This window comes from Pristiophorus japonicus, chromosome 5, assembly GCF_044704955.1.
Source record: "Pristiophorus japonicus isolate sPriJap1 chromosome 5, sPriJap1.hap1, whole genome shotgun sequence".
Classification (NCBI taxonomy): Eukaryota; Metazoa; Chordata; class Chondrichthyes; family Pristiophoridae; genus Pristiophorus; species Pristiophorus japonicus.
This window is the reverse complement of record NC_091981.1, coordinates 247518245-247545738: the sequence shown is the minus strand read 5'-3', so window position 1 is coordinate 247545738 and position 27494 is coordinate 247518245. Positions and strand designations below refer to the sequence as shown.

At 43.3% G+C, this 27494-nt stretch overlaps 1 long non-coding RNA gene across 1 annotated transcript in view; it reads right to left on the bottom strand.

Moving 5' to 3' along the window:
* Positions 1 to 24474, bottom strand: part of LOC139264658 (uncharacterized) — a 106928-nt gene extending 82454 nt beyond the window's left edge. The window contains exon 1 of the long non-coding RNA XR_011593390.1: positions 23989 to 24474. This is a non-coding gene — a long non-coding RNA (uncharacterized lncRNA). The remainder of the gene's footprint in view (positions 1 to 23988) is intronic.
* Positions 24475 to 27494: the final 3020 nt, after the last annotated feature.

Here is a 27494-nt window from a genome sequence, read left to right as displayed (position 1 = left end):
GGGGAGGGAGGGAGAGAGGGGGAGGGAGAGAGGGGGAGGGAGAGAGGGGGAGGGAGAGAGGGAGGGAGGGAGACGAGGGAGAGAGGGGAGGGGAGGGGGGAAGAGGGGGGCGGGGAGAGGGAGGGGGGAGAGGGAGAGGGAGAGGGGAGAGGGGAGGGGGAGGGGAGGGGAGGGAGAGGGGGGGGAGGGGAGGGAGAGGGGGGGAGGGGAGGGAGAGGGGGGAGGGGAGGGGAGAGGGTGGTTGGAGGGGGGAGGGGGGAGCGGGTGTCGGGTCGGGGGGAGCGGGTGTCGGGTCGGGTCAGGGCGGGGGGAGCGGGTCTCGGGTCGGGTCGGGGCGGGGTGGGAGGGGGAGCGGGTCTCGGGTCTCGGGTCGGGGGGGGGGGGGGGGGGGGAGCGGGTATCGTGTCGGGTCTCGGGTCAGGGGGGAGCGGGTGTCGGGTCGGGTCGGGGCGGGAGCGGGTGTCGGGTCGGGTCTGGTCGGCGAGGAGCGGGTGTCGGGTCTGGTCGGCCGGGGGGGGGGGGAGCGAGTGTCGGGTCTGGTCGGGCGGGGAGCAGGAGCTGGCCGTGGGAGGAGCCTCATTCACGCAGCCCCAGTGAGGCCATTCAGCCAGGGCTAGGGGCTGCGTGCTTCGGGCCCCTCCCACACAGTTCGGCGCCTGGAGCTACTGCACTTGCGTGCCGACTGTAGCGCGCATGTGCAGAGGTCCCGGCACTGTTTTCAGCGCCAGGACCTGGCTCCGCCCCCCCACAGCTCGTGCTGGCTGCGCCGAGTGCCACAGGACCTGTAAGTAGGTGGAGAATACCGAGGATTTTTTTAGGCGCCATTTTAGGCGTGAAAAACGGGCGCCCAGCTCGGAGGGGTGCCCGTTTTTTTTCTTGTGGAAACTTGGGCCCATTAAGTTGAAGTCAACACAAGATACAAGTTTATTACTTTCTCTACAAGAAACACAATAGAGAACAGTGAGCACACTTCAACTTCTACGCCAAGTACTCCCTCACAAAGCATACTCCCACTGACAGGAGACCTTAAATAACCAGTTAAATCAGTTTTTAAACCAGGGTCATAATCAGCAAGCCTGTTTTGTTTAATGTAAGTGACAAGTCTGCTTCACTTGGAGCTCCTATTTTATGATTCATCATATAAAGTTATAAATGCTGAAATACATTTGGGGTCTGAGCACCAAACAGACCAGGCACCATTGGATCAATATCCAAGATCCTTTGTGTGAACCCTCTGTATGTTTTCCTTCCCTTGTAATTTACTTCTGTAAGAAAATGGATATGGCTACAATACAAGTTCAAGCCATTATCATCGTTGAGATATAATTCACCAATGTCACCTTGAATGCGCTTGCCATACAATAGTGAAGTAAATTCTTTCCACAACGAAGAGCAAATGCTCTTTGAGTTTAAGGCAATAATTCAATCAAACAGTTCTGGCCAATACAATCTGAGGTTTGGATAGGTTTATGATATATAGTGCAATGAATTACTGCATGTCATTCATACACACCAAGCGCGTGGGAAACGCACCCGGTTAGAATTATCAAGTTTATATTCCATTTCCTGCCAAAGTTTCATCAGATATCAATTCCTTACAAGCAGGTCTTGTCATATAGTTATAGGAACACTGTTTGAAATCAGCAAGCCTGTGCTGAAGACCTTTGCCTCAAGGGCAACAGTTGGCAGCTGAACAATGGCATCTATCGAAATGTAACTTTATTTGGTGACTCCGAAAAGTCAATGTATAATGGTTATCATGCAGCCGCCAGCAGTCAAACTGAAGTCCACAACACTACAGGGGAGGTCCTTCTGCAACTGTATAGGGTATTGGTGAGGCCGCACCTGGAGTACTGCGTGCAGTTTTGGTCGCCTTACTTAAGGAAGGATATACTGGCTTTGGAGGGGGTACAGAGACGATTCACTAGGTTGATTCTGGAGATGAGGGGGTTACCTTATGATGATAGATTGAGTAGACTGGGTCTTTACTCGTTGGAGTTCAGAAGGATGAGGGGTGAGCTTATAGAAACATTTAAAATAATGAAAGGGATAGACAAGATAGAGGCAGAGAGGTTGTTTCTACTGGTCAGGGAGACTAGAACTAGGGGGCACAGCCTCAAAATACGGGGGAGCCAATTTAAAACCAAGTTGAGAAGGAATTTCTTCTCCCAGAGGGTTGTGAATCTGTGGAATTGTCTGCCCAAGGAAGCAGTTGAGGCTAGCTCATTGAATGTATTCAAGTCACAGATAGATAGATTTTTAACTAATAAGGGAATTAAGGGTTATGGGGAGTGGGCGGGTAAGTGGAGCGGAGTCCACGGCCAGATCAGCCATGATCTTGTTGAATGGCGGAGCAGGCTCGAGGGGCTAGATGGCCTACTCCTGTTCCTAATTCTTATGTTCTTATGTACATGATCGAGTAGTTGAGGGGATGAAAAGAGAGAGAAGAGAGGAGAGAAAGAGGCAGCCATTTTACACACAGCATGCTCCGACAAACAGCAATGAGAGAAATAGCTAGTTAATCTGTTTATTTGGTAGAAGAAGAATGTTAGCCAGGACACTGGAGAGGGCAAACAGATACTTAATGTCTCAACTGCATGCATAAATGTCTCTCTCTCCTCAGGGCTCAGTATGTATTATGTCCTTTTGAAAATTGCTCAAATATTCTAAATGACTTGCAAATTAACGAGATGGGGTTAAAATAAGTTTTCACTTATCAAATGTCTGAGATATAGCCCAACATCGGACAACAATCACCGACAACAGCTCGACATTTTCCATTCCTGAGCCCACCTGCTAAATTTGACCAAATTTCTTTTGCACACCAAGTCTTCTATGCAAGTTTGATGCATCAAGTTTTGCATTACAAAGTAGCACCCTCTTCCATATCGATTATGAATCTTATGAACAGAAACCCATAGCAGATTCCTATCTAACTAGTCATTTATTACAATCTTCTTTCTATATTAACACAATTTTCAATCCCACCATATAATTAAAGATCAATTATGAACAGCAGTCTTCTTTAAACAAAACTTTAACTAGATTTGCAGAAGATACTTAATTAAATTCCACTAGTTTATTCTCAGGCACTTGTTACCTGTTGATGATGAAGTACCGTAGAGTTGAGTCTTCCTGAACTCACTTCCAACAATTTCCATTTCTATTATGCTCAACACCAAAATTTCAAAGCACTTTACAGAATGATGGGAAACACAGTGGATGGCAAGTAGGAAGGAGAAGACACATGACAGGAGTGGGCTGAGGGCCGAATGCCTGATCAGAGAAGGGTTTTGGGGATGGGCTTGAAAACAGCAACAATAGCCTTAGAAGTAAAGTCTCGGAGGTATACAGTATGGTACCAGATTCAATCTTGAATCAATGTTGAATCAGTTTGGGTGGAGATAAGAAATAATGAATGGAAAAAGTCGCTGGTGGGCGTAGTCTATAAGCCCCGTAACAGTAGCTACACTGTTGGACGGAGTATAAATCAAGAAATAATGGATGCTTGTAATACAGGAACGGCAATAATCAGCGTGATTTTAACCATGTTGATTGGACAAAGCCTTGAGGAGGAGTTCATAAAGTGTATCTGGGATAGTTTCCTTGAACAGTATGTCCAACCAGGGAGCAGGCTATCTTAGATCTAGTACTGTGTAATGAGGCAGGATTAATAAATTATCTCGTAGTAAAAGATCCTCTAGGAATGAGTGACCATAATATGGTTGAATTTCAAATTCAGTTGGAGGGCAAGTAAGTTGGTTCTCAAACCAGGGTCCTAAGCTTAAATAAAAGAGACTACAAAGATATGAGGGCAAAGTTGACTAAAGTGGACTGCGAAAATAGACTAAAGAATGGGATGGTTAAAGAGATACTTTATAACTCGCATCAAAAATATATGCCAATGAGAAGGAAAGACTGTAAGAGAAGGGACAACCATCCATGGCTAACTAAGGAATTAAGTGAGGGTATCAAATTGAAAACAAAGGCATACAATGTGGCCAAGACTAGTGGGAGGCCAGAGGATTGGGACATTTTTAAAAGCCAACAGAGAACGACTTAAAAAATGATTGAGAGGGGAGATAGATTATGAAAGTAAACTGGAACAAAATATAAAAACAGACAGTAAGAGTTTCTACAAATACATAAGGAAAAGAATGGCTAAAGTAAATGTTGGTCCACTGGAGGATGAGACCGGGGAATTAAGAATGGAGAACAGGGAAATGGCAGATGTTGAACAAATATTTTTTATCGGTCTTCATGATAGAGGACACTAAAAACATCAAGGGGCTCTAGGTAGGGAGGAACTTAATACAATCACTAATGAAGTAGTACTAGGTAAAATAATGGGACTAAAGGCAGACAAATCCCCTGGACCTGATGCCTTACATCCCAAGGTCTCAAGAGAAGTGGCTGCAGAAATTGATTGTAACCTACCAAAATTCCCTGGATTCTGGGGCGGTCCCAGTAGATTGGAAAACTGCAAATGTAACATAGAAACATAGAAAATAGGTGCAGGATTTGGCCATTCAGCTCTTCGAGCCTGCACCACCATTAAATATGATCATAGCTGATCATGCAACTTCAGTACTCCATTCCTGCTTTCTCTCCATACCCTTTGATCCCTTTAGCCATAAGAGCCACATCTAACTCCCTATGGAATATATCTAACAAACTGGCCTCAACAACTTTCTGTGGTAGAGAATTCCACAGGTTCACAATTCTCTGAGTGAAGAAGTGTCTCCTCATCTCGGTCCTAAATGGCTTACCTCTTATCCTTAGACTGTGACCCTTGGTTCTGGGCTTCCCCAACATCGGGAACATTCTTCCTGCATCTCACCTGTCCAATCCCGTCAGAATTTTATATGTTTCTATGAGATCCACTCTCATGCTTCTAAATTTCAGTGAATATAAGCCTAGTCAATCCAGTCTTTCTTCATAGATCAGTCCTGCCATCCCGGAAGCAGTCTGGTGAATCTTCGCTGCACTCCCTCAATAGCAAGAATGTCTTTCCTCAGATTAAGAGACCAAAACTGAACACAATATTCCAGGTGAGGCCTCACCAAGGCCCTGTACAACTGCAGTAAGACCTCCCTGCTCCTACACTTAAATCCTCTCACTATGAAGGACAACACTCCATTTGCCTTCTTCACTGCCTGCAGTACCTGCATGCCAACTTTCAATGACTGATGTACCATGACACCCAGGTCTCATTGCACCTCCCCTTTTCCTAATCTGTCACCATTCAGATAATATTTTGCCTTCCTGTTTTTGTCACCAAAGTGGATAACCTCACATTTATCCACATTATATTGCATCTGCCATGCATTGGCCCATTCACCTAACCTGTCCAAGTCACACTGCAGCTTCTTAGCATCCTCCTCACAGCTCACACTGCCACCCAGTTTAGTGTCATCTGCAAACTTGGAGATATTACATTCAATTCCTTCCTCTAAATCATTATTGTAATGATTGTAAATAGCTGGGGTCCCAGCACTGAACCTTGCGGTACTCCATTAGTCACTGCCTGCCATTCTGAAAATAACCCGTTTATTCCTACTCTTTGCTTCTGTCTGCCAACCAGTTCTCTATCCACGTCAATACATTACCCTCAATACCATGTGCTTTAATTTTGCACACTAATCTCTTGTGTGGGACCTTTTTTTTTTTTAAGTCTCTTGAAAGTCCAAATACACCACATCCACTGGTTCTCCCTTGTCCACTCTACTAGTTACATCCTGAAAAAATTCTAGAAGATTTGACAAGCATGATTTCCCTTTCATAAATCCATGCTGACTTGGACCGATCCTGTTACTGCTTTCCAAATGCACTGCTATTACATCTTTAATAATTGATTCCAACATTTTCCCCACCGCCGATGTCAAGCTAACCGGTCTATAATTCCCTGTTTTCTCTCTCCCTCCTTTTTTAAAAAGTGGGGTTACATTAGCTACCCTCCAATCCACAGGAACTGATCCAGAGTCTATGGAATGTTGGAAAATGACCACCAATGCATCCACTATTTCTAGGGCCACTTCCTTAAATACTCTGGGATGCAGACTATCAGGCCCAGGGGATGTATCGGCCTTCAAACCCATCAATTTCCTTATCACAATTTCCTGACTAAATTTCCTTCAGTTCCTCCCTCGCTAGACCTTCAGTCCCCTAGCATTTCCGGAAGGTTATTTGTGTCTTCCTTAGTGAAGACAGAACCAAAGTATTTGTTCAATTGGTCTGTCATTTCTTTGTTCCCCATTATAAATTCACCTGGTTTTGACTGCAAGGGACTTACATTTGCCTTCACTAATCTTTTTCTCTTCACATATCTATAGAAGCTTTTGCAGTCAGTTTTTATGTTCCCAGCAAGCTTACTCTCATACTCTATTTTCCACCCCCTAAATAAACCCTTTGTACTCCTCTGCTGAATTCTAAATTTCTTCCAGTCCTCAGGTTTGCTACTTTTTCTGGCCAATTCTATGCCTCTTCCTTTAAACACCCCTATTTAAAAAAATGAGGCAGACAAAAAGCAGGAAACTATAGACTAGTTAGCCTAACATCTGTCGTTGGGAAAATGCTAGAGTCCATTATTAGGAAGCAGTAGCAGGACATTTGGAAAAGCACTATTCAATCAAGCAGAGCCAGCATTGTTTTATGAAAGGGAAATCATGTTTGAAAAATTTGCTGGGGCTTTTGAGGATGTAATGAGCAGGGTGGATCAGGGGAAACCAGTGGATGTGGTATATTTGGATTTCCAGAAACATTTGACAAGGTGCCACATAAGAGATTACTGCACAAGATAAAAGTTCACAGGGTTGGGGGTAATATATTAGCATGGATAGAGGATTGGCTAACAGAAGAGAGAGAGAGTCGGGATAAATGGGTCATTTTCCGGTTGGTAGTGACTAGTGGGGTGCCGCAGGGATCGGTGCTGCATCCTCAACTATTTACAATCTATATTAATGACTTGGATGAAGGGACTGAGTGTAATGTAGTCAAGTTTGCTGATGATACAAAGATGGGTGGGAAAGCACATTGTGAAGACACAAAAAATCTGCAAAGGGGTATAGACAGGCTAAGTGAGTGGGCAAAAATTTGGCAGATGGAATATAATGTGGGAAAATGTGAGGTTATCCACTTTGGCAGTAATAACAGAAAAGCAAATTATAATTTGAATGGAGAAAAATTGCCAAGTGCTCCAGTACAGAGACACCTGGGGGTCCTTGTGCATGAAACACAAAAAGTGAGTATGCAGGTACAGCAAGTAATCAGTAAGGCAAATGGAATGTTGGCCTTTATTATAAGGGGGATAGAGTATAAAAGCAGAGAAGTCCTGCTACAACTGTACAGAGTATTGGTGAGGCATTCCTGGAGTACTGCATACAGTTTTCGTCTGCATATTTAAAGAAGGATATACTTGCATTGGAGGCTGTTCAAAGAAGGTTCACTTGGTTGATTCTGGAGATGAGGGGGTTGACTCATAATAGGTTGAGCCTATACACATTGGAGTTCAGAAGAATGAGAGGTGATCTTATTTGAAACTTACAAGATAATGTGGGGGCTCGACAAGGTGGATGCAGAGAGGATATTTCCACTCATAGGGGAAACTAAAACCAGGGGACACAGTCTCAGAATAAGAGACCGCCCATTTAAAACTGAGATGAGGAGGAATTTCTTCTCTCAGGCGGTTGTAAATCTATGGAATTCTCTGCCCCAGAGAGCTGTGGAGGCTGGGTCATTGAATATATTTAAGGCGGAGATAGACAGATTTTTGAGCGATAGGGGAGTAAAGGGTTATGGGGAGTGGATAGGGAAGTGGAGTTGAGTTCATGATCAGATTCAGCGATGATCTTACTGAATGGCAGAGCAGGCTTGAGGGGTCAAATGGCCTACTCCTGTTCCTATTTCTTGTGCTCTTATCTCCACTCTGCTCTGCATCTGATCAAAAAGCCCTTCGGTTAGGCAGAAACTCTTAATTGTTATACAAAAGATCCATGCCAGAAGTGCACGAGTGAGGGCAGGGGAATTTGGGAAAGGAGTTTCAGAGGGAACAAGTGGCTCTTGTGCAGGTAGGGGTGGTCTTTCCAAAAATCTCAGAATATGACAAGCAGGCAGTTGCACCAGTAGCGAGTAAGATCGGTCAGGGAGACCAGAAATTACAAAGCAGCAAGAGAGAAACGATTTAAAAAATAAACCACTACTGGCCAGATGCCAATTTTACAAAAGATTGGTGAGCAAAGAGGAAAAAAAAACATGCATGAGTAATATATCATTTTATACCCTCTTCAAGGATGATCTCTCATATTTTAGTCTTTTAACAGTTACAACACAATCAGCTTTTTAGGTCTATGGTAATCAGTCAAGAGCAGACTTTGCAAAGCAGGATCCTTTAACTGCCTTCTTCTAATTCCTTTCTCCCTCCCTCAGTTAACACAAGATGTTTGTCCAAGAACTAAATAGGACCTGGTACAATCCATCAAAGTGAGTTAAGCATTGAAGTCAGGGTTAGGGTAAAACCTAGTTCCTGGCAAGGGAGCTTGATACTCTACTTTTAGAGCTGCCCAGCTGTCTCAATGACAGATTATACTTTCACCACTCAGATACCATAGCAGTGTTCCTGTAGAACAACATAATTAAAAAGAATTGGCAGAACCAGTTCCTAAATACAGTAAAGCTGCATTCAGTTAATAATTGTACAATTTTACAAAATTTCATTCTTGAAGATCGATGATCTCTATCCAACAGAAGTTTTTATTAAGCTATGACAGGCTATTAAAATTCAGCCCTTTTGGAAAACAGTCTCAGGTTCCTAAGAAGCAGCCGAGATTTTCATTTAAAGCTGGATTTTCAGTTCTGCTCATTTCGGGACGGTAATGGGGGCGGGGCAGTAAAGTTTGCATCTCTGTCTGCAAAATTTGTCAGCTGGGCCTGGAGCATGGGGCAGTGGGCTAAGGGAGGCATCACACACCTCTCTTAGGGCGCTAAGCCCGCTGAGCAAGTGAAAATAGAGAGCTAAACAGCCGGCCTCGGAGCGCTCCGAGGAGGGGCCTGGCGGAAGGAACCTGAAAAAAAACCCACCAAAAACATTCCCAATAAATAACTCATGCCATCACAACATAAATGGCAAAAAAATTAAAGAGAACAATGACACTTACCTGAGGGAGATGTTACTTACCTCAATGCAGCCACTACAGCCCGGACAGCCCGTTTTCACAGGTGGTCCCCGCAGTGCTTTCTACGGAGCACTAAGTGTCGGGCGGCAGCCAAAAATCGAACCGGTGTCACAACCAGGGACGTTGCACACGGGTTCACCTCTTCTGGGCGGTAATGCTCCACACCCCATCAAAACCGGCACCGAAACTCCCAGTGGGGCGCTGGAAGCTGGCCGCCCGTCCAGAAGTGCTTACCACCGCCATTGCTGCCCCTCTGGGGCATTAACAGGGGCAGCAGAAGCCCGAAAACCCAGCCCCAAGTGCCTTTGCTTCCAATCAAAATAATTAATGATGGATGACTTGGGTTTAAAAAATGACATAAATTCCCAACAGAAGTCCTGAAGCAACTTACATACAACAAATTACTTTGAATTGCAATGATTCTTATGTAGGCAAACACTGCAGCTAGTGTGTACAATAAGGTATTTCTGGGAGATAGCTGGGTGCTACCCTTGGTTCTTTCTCAATGTTTCCCCTTGCGTTGCCACAAAGGATAGAATTGTGGTAGCTAGGTGAGTTTGTAGTCCCTTGCTGTTTTGGAGTGTATCAGTTTTGCATGAATGTTGGACTATGATGATTTTTGCATGGGAGTGTTCCTGTTGGTGCACCTTTCTCTACAATTTTATTTCTGATGATGGATTGACGTTTTTGCATGGCTTGTAACTGCTTAGTCTTGCCCTCTCTCTTCATTTGCAGTTAACTCTGTCTATATGTTTCCAGTAGAGTGGACAAGGGAGAACCAGTTGATGTGGTGTATTTGGACTTTCAGAAGGCTTGCGACAAGGTCCCACACAAGAGATTAATGTGCAAAGTTAAAGCACATGGGATTGGGGGTAGTGTGCTGACGTGGATTGAGAATTGGTTGGCAGACAGGAAGCAAAGAGTAGGAGTAAATGGGTACTTTTCAGAATGGCAGGCAGTGACTAGTGGGGCACCACAAGGTTCTGTGCTGGGGCCCCAGCTGTTTACATTGTACATTAATGTTTTAGACGAGGGGATTAAATGTAGTATCTCCAAATTTGCAGATGACACTAAACCGGGTGGCAGTGTGAGCTGCGAGGAGGATGCTATGAGGCTGCAGAGTGACTTGGATAGGTTAGATGAGTGGGCAAATGCATGGCAGATGAAGTATAATGTGGATAAATGTGAGGTTATCCATTTTGATGGTAAAAACAGAAGAAAGACTATTATCTGAATGGTAACAGATTAGGAAAAAGGGAGACCTGGGTGTCATGGTACATCAGTCATTGAAGGTTGGCATGCAGGTACAGCAGGCGGTTAAGAAAGCAAATGGCATGATGGCTTTCATAGCGAGGGGATTTGAGTACAGGGGCAGGGAGGTGTTACTACAGTTGTAAAGGGCCTTGGTGAGGCCACACCTGAAGTATTGTGTACAGTTTTGGTCTCCTAACTTGAGGAAGGACATTCTTGCTATTGAGGGAGTGCAGCGAAGGTTCACCAGACTGATTCCCGGGATGGCGGGACTGACATATCAAGAAAGACTGGATCAACTGGGCTTGTATTCACTGGAGTTCAGAAGAATGAGAGGGGATCTCATAGAAACGTTTAAAATTCTGACGGGTTTAGACAGGTTAGATGCAGGAAGAATGTTCCCAATGTTGGGGAAATCCAGAACCAGGGGTCACAGTCTAAGGATAAGGGATAAGCCATTTAGGACCGAGATGAGGAGAAACTTCTTCACCCAGAGAGTGGTGAACCTGTGGAATTCTCTACCACAGAAGGTTGTTGAGGCCAATTCACTCAATATATTCAAAAAGGAGTTAGATGTAGTCTTTACTACGAGGGGGATCAAGGGGTATGGCCAGAAAGCAGGAATGGGGTACTGAAGTTGCATGTTCAGCCATGAACTCATTGAATGGCGGTGCTGGCTAGAAGGGCCGAATGGCCTACTCCTGCACCTATTTTCTATGTTTCTATGTCCCCAAATAGCAACAAGAGGCTTAGAGGTAATTGTTTTTGATGTATACAGACCAGAAAGGTACTGGATTCAGTTTCTACTCTGTGCTGCCACTGACCACCACATTCGGCAGAACAAGAACAGCTACCGTTTCCAATCGTAATCCTGTACAATGATTCATAGCAGTAGTGTATGAGTGAGGGCTGGACTGTCCTTGGCGTGATATTCTCTGTGGTTGGAAAGCCAACCACAACTTATGGTCAAGGCTCACATCCGAATGGCCACTTGGACAAGGGCATGGCAAGAAAATTGCCTCCAATTTAGTGTATTTACTTTCGTAGCATTTATAATTATGGTCTGCAGGGCTGTAGTAATACCCGCCCTACGGTATGGATCAGAGGCATAGAAGATGCACAGAAGACACCTCAAGTCGCTGGAGATATATCACCAACGATGTCTCCGCAAGATCTTGCAAATTCCCTGGAAGGACAGGCGCACCAACATTGGTGTCCTCGTCCAGGCCAACATCCCCAGCATCGAAGCACTCACCTCACTCGATCAGCTTTGCTGGGCAGGCCACATGGTTTGCATGCCAGACACAAGATTCCTGAAGCAAATTCTCTATGCGGTGCTCCTTCAGGGCAAACGAGCCGAAGGTGGGCAACAGAAACGTTACAAGGACATCCTTAAAGCCTCCCTGGTAAAGTACGACATCACCACTGACACCTGGGAGTCCCTGGCCGAAGCCTGCCCTAGGTGGATAAAGTGCATCCGGGAGGACGTTGAGTTCTTCAAATCTCAACGCAAACAGCGTGAAGAGGTCAGGCGCAGGCAGAAGGAGCATGTGGCAAACCAGTCCCCCACAACCCTTCCCTCAGCGAATGTCTGTCCTACCTGTGACAGAGTCTGTGGCTCTCGTATTGGACTGTTCAGCCACCAAAGAACTCACTTCAGGAGTGGAAGCAAGTCTTCCTCGATTCCAAGGCCCCAAGTTTCCACATGATTTGCTCCTGATTTTTAGGAGCAACTGGTGTAGAACGGAGTATCTTAGAAATCGGAATTCTCATCATTTAGTTTGCTCCAGTTCTAGTCAGTTAGAACAGTTTCACTTTGGAACAGAATTTCTTTTTCAAAAGGGGGCGTGTCCGGCCACTTACGCCTGTTTTCAAAGTTTCGTCAGTGAAAACTTACTCCAAACTAACTTAGAATGGAGTAAGTGAAGATTTTTGTACGCTCGAAAAAACCTTGTCTACACTTTAGAAAATCAGGCGTAGGTTACAAATCAGGCGTAGGGAATGGTGGGGGGGGGGGGTTTAAAGGGAAGTTTACAAACATTAAACACTTCAGTTTTACAAATAAAGAGCCATCATCAATAATAAATGATAAATACATCAATAAATCAACCAATAAAATCCAAAAAAATTAATAAGAAATAATTTTTTTTTTACATCAATAAATAAAACATTTTCTACTTATCGACTGCAGCACCGGGAGCCCTCCAACAGCGTGCTGGGATGCCCCCCCAGTGTGTCTCTATCTCTCTGTCTGTCTGTGTGTGTCTCTCATTCTCCGTCTGTCAGTGTCTGTGTTTCTGACAGCGAGGGGAGGGGGAGAGCAGGGGGAGTGAGGGGGGAGAAGGGGAGAAAGGATGGGGGGGGGGGGGGAAAAGGAGATGGGGGGGAAAGGAGATTGGGGGGGGGGGGTGGGTGGGAAAGGAGAAGGGGAAGGGAGGCTGAACGGGCCGGGCCCGAGACTTCGGGCAGGGCCCGTCCCCAGCACCAGATTTACAGGTAGGTGGCGTTGGGTCGGGTTGGGAGGAGCGCGGGTCGGGGGGGAGGGAGGGAGAGGGAGAGGGAGAGGGAGAGGGAGAGGGAGAGGGAGAGGGAGAGGGAGAGGGAGAGGGAGGTCAGGTCGGGGGGAGGGAGGTCAGGTCGGATCCAGTCCGGGGGTGGGGGGGCGGGGAAGCGGGAGTCGGGTCGGTGTCGGTGCCGGGTCCAGTCTGGAGGCGGGAGCGGGAGTCGGGACGGGTCGGGTCCGGGGGGGCGGGGAAAGTGGGAGTCGGGTCGGTGTCGGGTCCGGTCCGGAGGCGGGAAGCAGGAGTCGAGTCGGGTCGGGAGGAAGCAGGAGCTGGCCGTGGGAGGAGCCTTATTCACGCAGCCCCAGTGAGGCCATTCAGCCAGGGCTAGGGGCTGCGTGCTTCGGGCCCCTCCCACAGAGTTTTGGCCCACTGTAGCGCGCATGTGCAGAGGTCCCAGCACTGTTTTCAGCGCAGGGACCTGGCTCCGCCCCCTACAGCTCGTGCTGCGCTGCACCGATGGCCAGAGGACCTGCAGGGAGCTGGAGAATACGGAGGGTTTTTTTAGGCGCACTTTGTGGCGCGATAAACGGGCATCCAGGTCGGGACTGCGCCGTTCTAGGCGCGGCTCAAAACTTGGGCCCCAAGGGACTACCCATGATGATGATGATGATTTACAGGTTTACATCAAGTTGAAGCCCTAGATTTGGATCTAACCCACATGTTTAAATAACAAGGTAAAGATAACTACAGATTTTACACATTCTAAAAAGTAGAATTAGAGGCTCCCCCCCCCCGCCACCCCCAAAAGTTAAGATTATTCTGTTGTGAAATGCTTTAAGTGGAAACGTTTTGTTGTTCTACATTAGAACATATTAAATTTAAAACGTCTACAAGTCCATTAGGTTGTACCTTAAGATTTTAACAAAATCTCAGTTCTCAGGCACTTACACAAAAAACTCCATCTATGCTATAGTTTCAGGACACATGTTAATGTGGTACAAACATTGGACAATGAAATGTCTGAATTGGCTCTCATTTAGACAGTCAAAAGACTGATTCATTGCTACAAAAGAAACATAATTATTGTAAACTTCACCACAAGTGTAGTAGGATTAGTCTCATTACTGGATTCACAACCATTTGGAGAGTAGGCAAAAGTGTATGGTAACTGTAGCATCTACCCCACAAACTCGACAAGAGCACTTTTAACAGATTACAATCTGAGCACCCACTTCACAGAACACTAACTAGGACACACCCTGCTGAACCAGGTCATCTGCCCTCTGAAACTGGGCCAGTTCACAATCTTTGGCCTTGAGATGCAGTTAGTTCTGCATCGTGAATTTATACACTTGCTCAGTAGTTGTAACGATGAAATGTATTTGAGCACTGGAAACATAAGTGCTCAATTGGGACTATACAGATTATTTTAAAGGGGAAATAGATTTCTCTTTGGGGCATAAAGGGGAAAAGTAGTACTGCCCAAAATGCGTGTAACATCAGACATTCTTTATTTTTTTTAAATCAAGGTGTAACCTCACGGGAGACCTACCAGGTCAATCTTGTTGACCAGGAGTGATCCACTTGGATGATTTAGTTGGGTTCATCCACATCCAGTCCCTATTTAACTAAGCAGGAGATCAACATCTTTCCTGATCTTGAATACAAGTCAAAGGATAGCAATCAGGAGCAGATACAATCAACCTTTATTGGAGAAGGAAGATTTCACAGCCTCATTAAAAATTTAAAATGGCTTCAATTTAAAAAAACTGGTTAAAAAAAAAACTTCTGAAAATGTAATTACCAACAGTAATTTTACATGCCATTTTATAAGTTTTATAATGAAGTGAAACAATCTAAATCAATTTCAGTGAAAGGATAAGATGCAAAATAGCAAGTTCAGTTATCAATGTTATGTTTGCCTTCAATTTATCAATGAGCCCAGGGCACTTTTTTTTTTAAAGTTCAAAACCATTTGGCAAATACATCCGCTAGGTAAAGACTTTGATTGCTTTCAGAACTATTGGGAGGAATTTTAACCCCCAAAATAGGTGGCTTTGGGTCAGGTGGGAGGTTAAAGAGTTAAAAATCTGCATCCCGACCCCAACCTGCCTACTTCCAGTTTTAACGGAGGCTGAACTGGGTGATGGGCTGCTAACCTGCTCGCAGGAGGTAGGTTGGCACTTTACATATTATAATGAGGCTGCATGACCCACCATTTTAAATTCAACTGTGGCAGGTTTCCCAGGCCTCAGGGAACCCACTTACCGGCTGATTCCAGTGTTCCTGCCCGCCATGATCGGACAGCACTCCCCCACCCACACTTCCAATCTTTCCCAACCTCCCACCCCATGGCCTCCGACCTGCCCTATTTCCCATGAGGCCTCCGGCCAGCTCTCTTTCCCCCTTCCCCCAACCAGGCCTCTGACCTCCCCAGGCTTTCTAACACCTCCCCACCGCTCCCCCGATCCCTCCGCCGTGTGGCCTGGTGCCACAGGCTTACTCGCCTCTCCATCTGGCTGGCTGCGGACAAGAAACAGAAATTTTAAACGTTAATCAGGCCCTGCTGTTAAATTCGGCAGGGCCTGAGGGGAATCCATTCTTCCAGGTTTCCCGACCGCATTGCACCCTCCCACTCCTTACCCATTGCCAAATTAAACTACTTTTCCCTCCGAGTGTAAATGCATTTTATGGTATATTACCAAGTAATATGCACCAGACTGCTTCCAGGTTTAATCTGTAATTGTAGTTGGCAAATCTCAGCCAGGGTGATGTTGGAGGAGCTACAGCCCACCTCAATAAAGGAAAGGAGGAAAACAAACCAGAGTGTCTGCTCTTCGTTGCTATCCAGTGACTTCTGCTAGAAAGTGAGTAGATAGTGAAGAAACTTTTCAGCACAAGTTCAAGATACATATTTGGGGACTACATTTTAGTTGGTAGCTTTAACTGGCAAACAGAGAGTTCAATATCTTTGCATTAAATACACAGCACTCAAAGCTTGTAATCCCCAAATTAGGTGGTGGTCATATAGCATTTAATACCAGAATACAATGGCCCATTTTAAAATAAGTATCCAGGAGATACATATTTTTAATACAGTCTATTATAGATTTTTAGAGGAAGGACCATGGCAATAATCTTTCTCCAAGTGTGCTGAAGTTGTGTGACTTGTGTTGTTGATTGTAAGGCTAAATAAAGTTGTCTCAGAAGATGATTGTCATCTACTGACCTTAGGAACACTACCTATGAGCCAAGGCCTTTCCATTTTCATCAGTTTTATGCTACCAACTGCTGCCAAGTAAATCTTTAAAAAATTATACTCAACAATTACATCACATCTGTTTGGAATAAATATATTCATAAAATAATAAAACTCAATTGAACAGATAAGGAACCTATGAATGAAGAAGTGCCATGTTAAAAAAAAAAATGAACCAAAAAAAGAAAGCCGGTCATTTGCTGCTGATTTCTTCTGGCCTCCACTCAAGGAGAGGCACTGGGGTATACAAACACCTACTAATCTAGAGATATACTTCCCTCAACACAGGAATTAATCTTCAATTGAGCTCAAGAATTGCTCATTAACAGCTTTAAATGTTGTGACCATAAAAGAACAGACAAGGTTTAACAGCTCCATCTTCGGAGCAGACAGCTGTTATCAAGGGCAGTCCCTTCCTGCCCTTTATGAATGACCTATCAAGATGTAAATCCCTCATTATATAAAATGCACCGTGTTATTTGGTGAACTTTCCCGACATTATAAAACATTGTATCCTCCAGACTGCTCCATGAGCAATGCTACAGGAGATCCAATTTAGATTTCAAAGGGTATTTAAAAGTGGTCTGATTGCTCAATGGGTGAACAAAACACAAGAACACAAGAACACAAGAAAAAGGAGCAGGAGTCGGTCAGTCATTTGACCCCTCGAACCTACTCCACCATTTGATGTGTCTCTCCTTGAGTGGAGGCCAGAAGAAATCAGCAGCAAATGGTTGATCTGATCATGGACTCAGCTCCACTTCCCTGCCCGCTCCTCATAACCCTTAACTTCCTTTATCGCTCAGAAATCTGTCTATCTCCGCCTTTTCCAATATTCCATAGACTCTGGATCAGTTCCTATGGAGTGGAGGGTAGCCAATGTAACCCCACTTTTTAAAAAAAGGAGGGAGAGAGAAAACAGGGAATTATAGACCGGTCAGCCCGACATCGGTAGTGGGTAAAATGATGGAATCAATTATTAAGGATGTCATAGCAGTGCATTTGGAAAGAGGTGACATGATAGGTCCAAGTCAGCATGGATTTGTGAAAGGGAAATCATGTTCGACAAATCTTCTGGAATTTTTTGAGGATGTTTCCAGTAGAGTGGACAAGGGAGAACCAGTTGATGTGGTGTATTTGGACTTTCAGAAGTCTTTCGATAAGGTCCCACACAAGAGATTAATGTGCAAAGTTAAAGCACATGGGATTGGGGGTAGTGTGCTGACGTGGATTGAGAACTGGTTGTCAGACAGGAAGCAAAGAGTAGGAGTAAATGGGGACTTTTCAGAATGGCAGGCAGTGACTAGTGGGGTACCGCAAGGTTCTGTGCTGGGGCCCCAGCTGTTTACATTGTACATTCATGATTTATACGAGGGGATTACATGTAGTATCTCCAAATTTGCGGATGACACCAAGTTGGGTGGCAGTGTGAGCTGCGAGGAGGATGCTATGAGGCTGCAGAGTGACTTGGATAGGTTAGGTGAGTGGGCAAATGCATGGCAGATGAAGTATAATGTGGATAAATGTGATGTTATTCACTTTGGTGGTAACAGATTAGGAAAAGGGGAGGTGCAACGAGACCTGGGTGTCATGGTACATCAGTCATTGAAGGCTGGCATGCAGGTACAGCAGGCGGTTAAGAAAGCAAATGGCATGTTGGCCTTCATAGCGAGGAGATTTGAGTACAGGGGCAGGGAGGTGTTACTACAGTTGTACAGGGCCTTGGTGAGGCCACACCTGGAGTATTGTGTACAGTTTTGGTCTCCTAACTTGAGGAAGGACATTCTTGCTATTGAGGGAGTACAGCGAAGGTTCACCAGACTGATTCCCAGGATGGCGGGACTGCCATATCAAGAAAGACTGGATCAATTGGGCTTGTATTCACTGGAGTTCAGAAGAATGAGAGAGGATCTCATAGAAACATTTAAAATTCTGACAGGTTAGATGCAGGAAGAATGTTCCCAATGTTGGGGAAGTCCAGAAGCAGGGGTCACAGTCTAAGGATAAGGGGTAAGCCATTTAGGACCAAGATGAGGAGAAACTTCACCCAGAGAGTGGTGAACCTGTGGAATTCTCTACCACAGAAAGTTGTTGAGGCCAATTCACTAAATATATTCAAAAAGGAGTTAGATGTAGTCCTTACTACTAGGGGGATCAAGGGGTATGGCGAAAAAGCAGGAATGGGGTACTGAAGTTGCATGTTCAGCCATGAACTCATTGAATGGCGGTGCAGGCTCGAAGGGCCGAATGGCCTACTCCTGCACCCATTTTCTATGTTTCTATGTTAAATATATTCAATGACCCAGCCTCCACAGCTCTCTGGGGCAGTGAATTCCACAGATTTACAACCCTCAGAAGAAATTCCTCCTCATCTCAGTTTTAAATGGCAGCCCCTTATTCTGAGACTATGGGCCCAAAATTGCCCAGGAATTGATCAGTTTTTTTTGGAGGCCAGCAGAACTTAATGATTTGACTAAAGAATGTGCATAGGATCAAACAGCTAAAAAAATACATCATATAACAAACTTCACAAAGTTAATTTACTATACAACAGAAGCATTCATGGAAGCTTAAACTACAAAAATAACAGTAAAGAGACAAAACATAATTCCAAAATATCCAAATAAAAACTAGAAGTACCTCCTGCTTGTAATTCTTATGTTCTCCCAGCCGCCCAAGCTCACCCACTATCATAAAAATATTTTAAACCATATAGCCAGGAAATTTACTGTTTGTTTTATGCTTTTAAATACTTTGAAAGTTCAAGCAAAATTATTCTACCAAATTTAATGTTCCAGAATTGATGATGATGTATTTGAAAGTATTTTCTATTAACTTGGTTAGGAAAGTATTTTCTATTAATTTGGTTAGGAAAGTATTTTCCATCAACAGGGTTAAGGAAAGTCTCAAGTAAGCACATTAAAATTACTGGCTACACAGCCTTCCCCGCCCCCCACCGACCAGGGATCAAAACTCTCCCTCTTCTTCCCCCCACCCACCCACCACCGGGGTCAAAACTCTCTTCCTTTCCTTTCCTCCCCCCCTCGCCCCTGCCGGATCAAAACTCTCCCTGCCGCCCTGGCTTAGGCCCCACACCAACCTGTTTGTTGTGGCCTTCTAGCCCGGGAAGGCAGTGGGCCAGCCTGTGTGGGAGGCCACTCGGTCTGGGATAGGGGCAGGACGCATCGGGTCCCACGCTGCAGCACGCACAGAGGCTGGGGCAGGAGCTACTGCGCATGCGCGCACACTCCAACGTGTATGTGCAGAACTGCCGGCACAGTTTCTGGCGCAGGGCCCTAGCTCCGCCGCCCCCCCCCCCCCCCCCCCCCCCGCAAATCGACTGGCCACGCCGCGCCAAGCCCCGGGAGAGGCAACACAGCGGCCAGAATCGGGGGAGATTTTTTAGGTGCCATTTTCAGCCCATAAAGTCGGCGCATCTCTGGTGAGTGCACTGAAAAAAGGGGTGGGCCAAATTTGAACCCACTTTCCCCTAGTTTTAGTTTCCCCTATGAGTGGAAATATCCTCTCTACATCCAATTTGTCGAGCCCGCTCATTATCTTATATGTTTCGATAAGATCACCTCTCATTCTTCTGAACTCCAATGAGTATAGGCCCAACCTACCTTCATAAGTCAATCCACTCATCTCCGGAATCAACCTAGTGAACCTTCTCTGAACAGTCTCCAATGCAAGTATATCCTTCCTTAAATACGGAGACCAAAACTGCACGCAGTACTCCAAGTGTGGCCTCACCAATACCCTGTACAGTTGTAGCAGGTCTTCTCTGCTTTTATACTCTACCCCCCTTGCCGTAAAGGCCAATATTCCATGTGTCTTCCTAATTACTTGCTGTACCTGCATACTAACTTTTTGTGTTTCATGCACAAGGACCCCCAGGTCTCTCTCTACTGCAGCACTTTGCAATTTCTCTCCATTGAAATTATAATTTGCTTTTCTACTTTTTCTGACCAAGATAGATCAGAAAAGTCCCAGGTTTAACCTTCAATCTATCCTTATTAGCCAATCTTTGCAGTGGTAATATTATCAGCAATAGAATTGGCCTTGGTGAAGAGGGCAAAAAAAAAAACCAGGAACCTACTCCCAGATGATGTCCAAAAATGCTTCGTGGAAGTTCATGCACGTGGTTCATCAGGCAAGGACAGGATGAGAACAGCTCTGATGGCTACAGTCAGTCAAAAGGTCTGTGAATACCCAATGTCCTGACCATACTTTGGCAAGACAGAAGAAGATTGCAAGAACTATGGAACCTCAGCATAAGTCATGGAATTCTACCGCCTCCCATGAAAGGATAATAGGGGCAAAACCACCTGTGATAAATGAAGACAATGTTATCCAATCATAAAAGGTAACCAAGCTGAAATGGACTTTAAAGATCAGTATAAAAGAGTGAAAATGTGCTATACTAAAAAGACAGGCTGCCCATTTTGAAATTCTTCATACTGAAAGATTCAATTAAATACGCAGCACCACATGGCTGAGGAATGACACAAGACTAAATTTTTGGCTACCAGCTGCCTCATGGATATTTCTTAACCCATGACACAGAGCATCACAATGCAACATGTCAACTATATTTCTAATCAACTTTTTGATGATTGCAGTAAGCAAAGGGCACACGATATGAAGACTGTATGAAGACTGATGCAAATCGGATGGTTCAAGGCCACATTTGAATGCAACAATCTGTACTGAACATCAAAAAAAGGTGGGGGGGCTGGTGGGAAGAAGAGAGAGAAAATTGAAGCTGCTTATTTTATGGTTGGGTGTCTCCTGCTGTGAAGTATCTCATCCTAATACCTAATATAATTTAAACTTCGGATCTGAGCTGGAGCTGTTGAGAGTCAATGTTGTGCAAGTTGTATCAGATATAAATAGGTATTGTGTGTTAGGATATTGTAACACCTCCACATTCTGTTTAGAAAATCCATAATGGTAAACATATTCAGTACAGATATTATCTGCACAATTTATAAATTAAAACTTTTCAGTAAATCCTGCAAACACCACCTCAAAAGATACAGCAATCTGCTTTGATTTGCTCTGTGAAGCATATAGTCATAAAATTGTAAAAAATCAATTACATTTTTCTGCAATATGTACAAGTTACATTTCTAGACAGTGTGTATTTTAAATATACAATTATAGGTGGCAGTCTTGCAACATTTGGAGATGGAAACTAGGGAAACAAATTGTTCCATGTGCATCTAACAAAGACAAGACCAAACCTGTCTCAATTAAATTTGTTCTGGTATGACTGAAAAGTAATTAAATCTGATGTACTTATTACATAAGAACATAAGAAATAGGAACAGGAGAAGGCTATACGAGCCTGCTCCGCCATTTAATACAATCATGGCTGATGTGATCATGGACTCAGCTCCACTTCCCTGCCCGCTCCCCATAACTCCTTATCCTTTAAGAAACTGTCTATTTCTGTCTTAAATTTATTCAATGTCCCAGCTCCCACAGTTCTGAGGCAGTGAATTCCAGAGATTTACAACCCTCAAAGAAATTTCTCCTCATCTCAGCTTTAAATGGGCAGCCCCTTATTCTAAGATCATGCCCTCTAGTTCTAGTCTCCCTCATGAGTGGAAACATTCCTCTCTGCATCCACCTTGTCAAGCCCCCTTATAATCTTATACGTTTCGATAAGATCACCTCTCATTCTTCTGAATTCCAATGAGTAGAGGCCCAACCTACTCAACCTTTCCTCATAAGTCAACCCCCTCATCTCCAGAATCAACCTAGTGAACCTTCTCTGAATTGCCTCCAAAACAAGTATATCCTTTCGTAAATATGGAAATCAAAACTGCATGCAGTATTCCAGGTGTGGCCTCACCAATACCCTGTATAGCTATAGCAAGACTTCCCTGCTTTTATACTCCATTCCCTTTGCAATAAAAGCAAGATTACAGGTCAGTTAACAAACAACGGAATACATCAATGACAGGGTAAAAAACACATGGCAGAGAATTGCAGGATTTATTGTATTAAAGGATTGCAAGGTATCCATGCCAAGTATTTGTATTACTCCATGCATAAATTTACATTTTTAAAAAAACTTAAGATTTACAGGGCCTTAAGAATACAGATCACAAATGAACAGTTTGTAATAAGAGGTTCAAAGTTCCATAAACTCTAAGATGCAGCATTTAAAGAAATTGATATTCAGGCAATTGCTGTACGTGGTAGGTCAAACGATTGGAGAGCTTTGGGAATGGGATAGAAGGATGAAAAGGGTCTGTGCAGATAACTCAAATTATATTCTGATTGATATCTGCCTCACTCATTTTCACCTAGCCTAAACATTAGTTTTGTGTTAAAACACCAAGTTGGATTCTTACAGCTTGTACCGCACATGTTTTTCCAATAAATAGCATCTAGTATACAAGAGTCTCTCTTCCTCTCATCCCAGTATTAAAAGATATTCAATTGCTCATTTTGCATCACTACTAAGTGTACGGATTATCCAAAAATTCCAAACCATCAGTATGGAATCTGGTGACCAAAAGGATGCCAACTGAAATATAAAACCCAAACATTAATATTTACCCACATGAAGTTTGATGAAATTCAAAATCAGTATGGACACTGCAACTCTAAGTTGCAGCATTTAAAGAAATTGATATTCAGGCAATTGCTGTATGTGGTAGGTCAAACGATTGGAGAGCTTTGGGAATGGGATAGAAGGAAGAAGAGGGTCTGTACAGATGATAACTTTCAATAAATAATAAGTAAAGTAGGACTAAGATGAAAAGAATTGTACCACTAGGCCATGGCAACTGAGGCAAGTTACATGCTTGTAAATTCTTGAATAAAGGACCTTGAGCTATTTAAAGTCATCTCCCATTCCAACACAGAAGAGATATGCTTTTCTGTAGCTCAGAGATAGCTGGCAAGTTAATTGGATGTTGTATGCAGGACATTCATTTTATTGAACATAAATAAAACTGTAACTTTAATGGCAAGCCAGGGAAGGGGAGCATATTAAAAAAAGAGATATATCCACGTGTAACTAGCTGCAGTGCTGAATTAGTTACTATAACAAATTCTGTGTCATGCAATAGCAGAGGTTTGCAGCACAAATGAGACCATTTAGCCCATCCTATCTGTGCTGCCTCGAGCAATCCAAAACCAATGCCAATCAGGACTACTGAAGGTAAAGTGGTTCTAGTTACAATACCTGTACTACAATCATTAGAGAGTATTGAAATGTGTATTGATTCAAGTTCAATTTGTCAAATTGTTTGCTCCTCTTAGAAGAAAATTTAGAAGAGTTTTGAAAACAAAAATCAATTTCACATTTTTGTTGCACTGAATATGCCCAAAAGCCATTAAGACCTCATTTACCAATATACAGAATCATTCTGTTGTGTTCAAAACCCACCCACTATATACATTTAATTTCTTGAAGTAAAACAACAGTGATTCACCAAATACAAGTAAACGGTTATAGAAAGTTAATTTGAAGCATTTTCATTCATGCTTTTATCTGAAATGGCTCAATTTATCTATGCAGTTACAAATTTAAAGATTATTTGAGTGGGTAAATGTAAGTCTCAGAAAACAAGTTTTTTTTAAATGAACCAGCTAACTATTTTTCTGAGCAATGAGGTGGTGTGCAATTTTCTTAAAGAAAAAGCACCCTAGGCTATCACATGATCAACAATGACAGACATGCACACATTGGTAAACAAAAGATTTTTCAGCATCAAGTAACATCCTCAATGAAACAGCTGTTAAAATTTCCTTATTACACCTCATTGAAAAACATCCTACTTACTTCAGTGGAAGTGAGATTTCCTCCTCAGAAGTTTAGTTTAAATTTTTAAAACTTCAGGATCATATTCAATTCATCGCCTCCATAAAACTCAGAATCTCAACAATAACCGTTTGAGGTTTTGCAATTCAAGCTTTTAAGTCTTTAGACAAAACAAAGTAGCACTTAAAGGTAAAAGGACCAGCCAAAAAATCTCAGTGCTAATACTGCAATACACTAGTGCTGCAGCAAAGCGTGGAAGTTGTATCTGTCGTTGAGGATTCCAAAGGTTTCCTATATAATTATATCAAGGACATGTCAACTGTATCCTTTAGCAATATTCAGTACTTCCAATAAGTTTCCCACTGCAAAACGAGATGTTTTAAAAACCAAGAACTATGCTGCTGTAGTTACACACGAGTTTTCATCCAACTGTCTATCCATCATATACCACTCTTAACGCAGTCAGTTCTTCAGATAGAACTATAGACTCATTTTAACCTCTGAGGATTCAGGGCCAATTGCAGTGTGGCAATGACACGTAGGACCATCCTTTTATGGACTGAACAGTGAGCTCTGATACCAGCTAATCTGCCATAAATAGCCCTTGGAATGGAGAGATCAGATCAGCTGTTGCAACAACAGTTCCAGGCTATGGCTTTATTTTTTCTCATTGCCAATAATGTTTAAACACTCACTGCTGAAACTTGCAGAAAATACTGATTAAAGCTTCCAAACCTAGGTACTTAGTAATACAGTACAAAGTGAACCAAATTAGTGACCATCTAAAGCAACGTATCAGATTGCTGCAAATTGATCAAAATGTTTAGCTGGTAAAATGCCAGATCTGAACTTAACAGAAAGGGAATATTTCTCATTGAGCTTCAAAGCCAATTCAAATCCGTAGTCTGGCAGGTTTTATAAGCCATCATATGACTTGACAACTTTGGATTTGACAACGAGGATTGAGTATGCCCAATGAAACTAAAGTATTACATCTTGGATAGCGATGTGAAGTAGTGTACACTTGCAGATGCCACAACATCCAAATGCAAGGGGCAACTTACTAGACTTAATTAGTAGAGGGGAGGGGGGTGCATAAGGAACAATTCAAACATGTGACTAACAAAGCCCGACAACATCCTCTTCATATATCACAGATGGATCTACAAAAATAGTTCAACACATTTTGAAGGGGATCGATCTCAATGCCAGAAACAGTCACTTCAAACATCCATTATAGTTCTGACGAAGGGTCAAAGACCTGAAATGTTAAGTTGTGTTTCTCTCTGCACAGGTGCTGCCCGACCTGCTAGTATTTTCTGTTTTTGGCAGATTTCCAGCATCCACAGTATTTTGCTTTTGTATCATTATAAAAGTCCCAGTTTAATCATTGTTAATATCCATGACATGTTACTGGGAATGACACAAATGCCATTTCCAAACTTTTGAACTTGTCAAATGTTTTTCCAATTTATATGCAGAATTTTTGCAGTTAACGAGATAGGGATAAAATAAAATGATCAGCTTTCCTTTAATGTCTTCAGTGATGAATTATCTTGAAGTTACTAACCACAAATGCTTCTAAAGAATAAAGTTTTCATAATGACAAAAAAGTGCAAATTATAAAATTTTCATTGCCTTTTATGATTGTGAGGATTTTTAAAGCTATTTACAGTTTCTAGTCAGCTTACAAATCCTTTCAAGTGCTTCCTAATCATTCTAAATCTACTGTGACAAATTTCTCTAAACTAATTTAAATTTACTTCAATTACTCTAGGCCTAGAAACTTCGACATCCTATATTTTACAACAAAATTTAAATAGACTCTCCTTGAAGGACGCACAAGTCATTCAAACACTGTCCATCCCAAAATACTAGAATACGAGGCATTCTGCAGTGGTGTAGTATTCTGGCGCACCAACATGGCAGGATGTATGATAGTGCCTATTCTTTCAATTGAAAAAAAAATCCCCATGGCTAGCACACAACTGTGGGGAAACTGCAGTGCAGGTCAGGGGAGGAATAGGGGAGGATGGGGAGGAGGACAGATAATTCGTTAAGCAGCACTTGTATTTATTCTTGTGGGCAGTTTCACAGCAACACTAACAAAGGCGCCAAGGATGGTGCATGGTACAAAAAGATAGGAGAAAAAAGTGAAATGTACACTATCTGAAAGTTCAAACTGCAATTGGTGACCACTGATTTAAAGAAAAGACCAACAGTCGCTTCACCATGTTTCATCTAGAGTGAACATTTAGGAGATGGACACTGGGAGCAGCTCATGGGAGCAGTCAATGTGTGAATGAGTTCAGTCACTAATTAAAGATCCTCCGTTATGTGATAGATCATCACCAGCTCCTTCAAAGCTTCTCCAGGGCAGTTTTCCCTCCTCCTTAATAGACACTTAATTGCATTCAAGTACATGCAACACTGCAGGAATAATATGTAATCTCTACCCCAGAGGGGTGAATTTTTGGTTATGCATACTATCCATTCTAAAGTGGAGCTGAGTCCACGGCCAGATCAGCCATGATCTTACTGAATGGCGGAGCAGGCTCGAGGGGCTAGATGGCCTACTCCTGTTCCTAATTCTTATGTTCTTATGTTCTTATAAACAAAAACAAACTCAGATTTTGCTTGTGCATTGTGGTTTGAAAATAAGAGGTCAGCTGAAAGGCTCCCATTCTGGCACCTGCATTTCAGCAGTATTCCTTATGATCTCTTCACTTGACCATAATGATACATTGTGCATTTGAAGCATCAAATCCTAACCACAGTTGCACTCAAGATAAATACAGGTGAAATTTTCCATTCGATCCATCTAATTTATACTTCCACATAAATCTCCCTCATCTCCAGCATCTAAATGCCTCTTGAATTATTCCAGAATGTATCAATTTTCAAGGCTGAGACAGATACATTTTGTGTTAGGTAAGGGTATCAAATGATATCGATCAAAGGAGGTTTAATGGAGTTGAGGTACAGATTAGCCATGATCTAACTGAATAGCAGAACAGACTCGAAGGGGTGAATGGCTTACCCCTGTTCCTACATGCATAAGAAGGGCTTCCTGACATAATTTTACCATATTATACCCATATTGCCTTGTCCTCAAGAAGTACAAATTAAAATGCCATTTTTTTTTTTTGATGCATTTTATACGTGCCTTCGGCTGCCTGGGCCCGAAGCTCTGGAACTCCTTCCCTAAACCTCTCCATCTCTCTTTTCTCCTTTAAGACGCTCCTTAAAACCGGATTCTTTGACCAAGCTTTTGGTTACCTGCTGTAATTTCTTGTGGCTCAGTGTCAAATGTATGTGTTTTGTCTTATAACACTCCTGTGAAGCGCCTTAGGACGTTTTACTATGTTAAAGGCGCTAAAAAACACGTTGTTGTTGCAAGGCCCTCCATAATTCACTTCTTCACAAAGCTGAAGTCTCTGCTATTTTGAAAGCTTAGCTTCATAACTCAGCCCTCTTCTAAGAGGCTGCAGGCTGACTTGGACAGGTTAGGTGTGTGGGCAAATGCA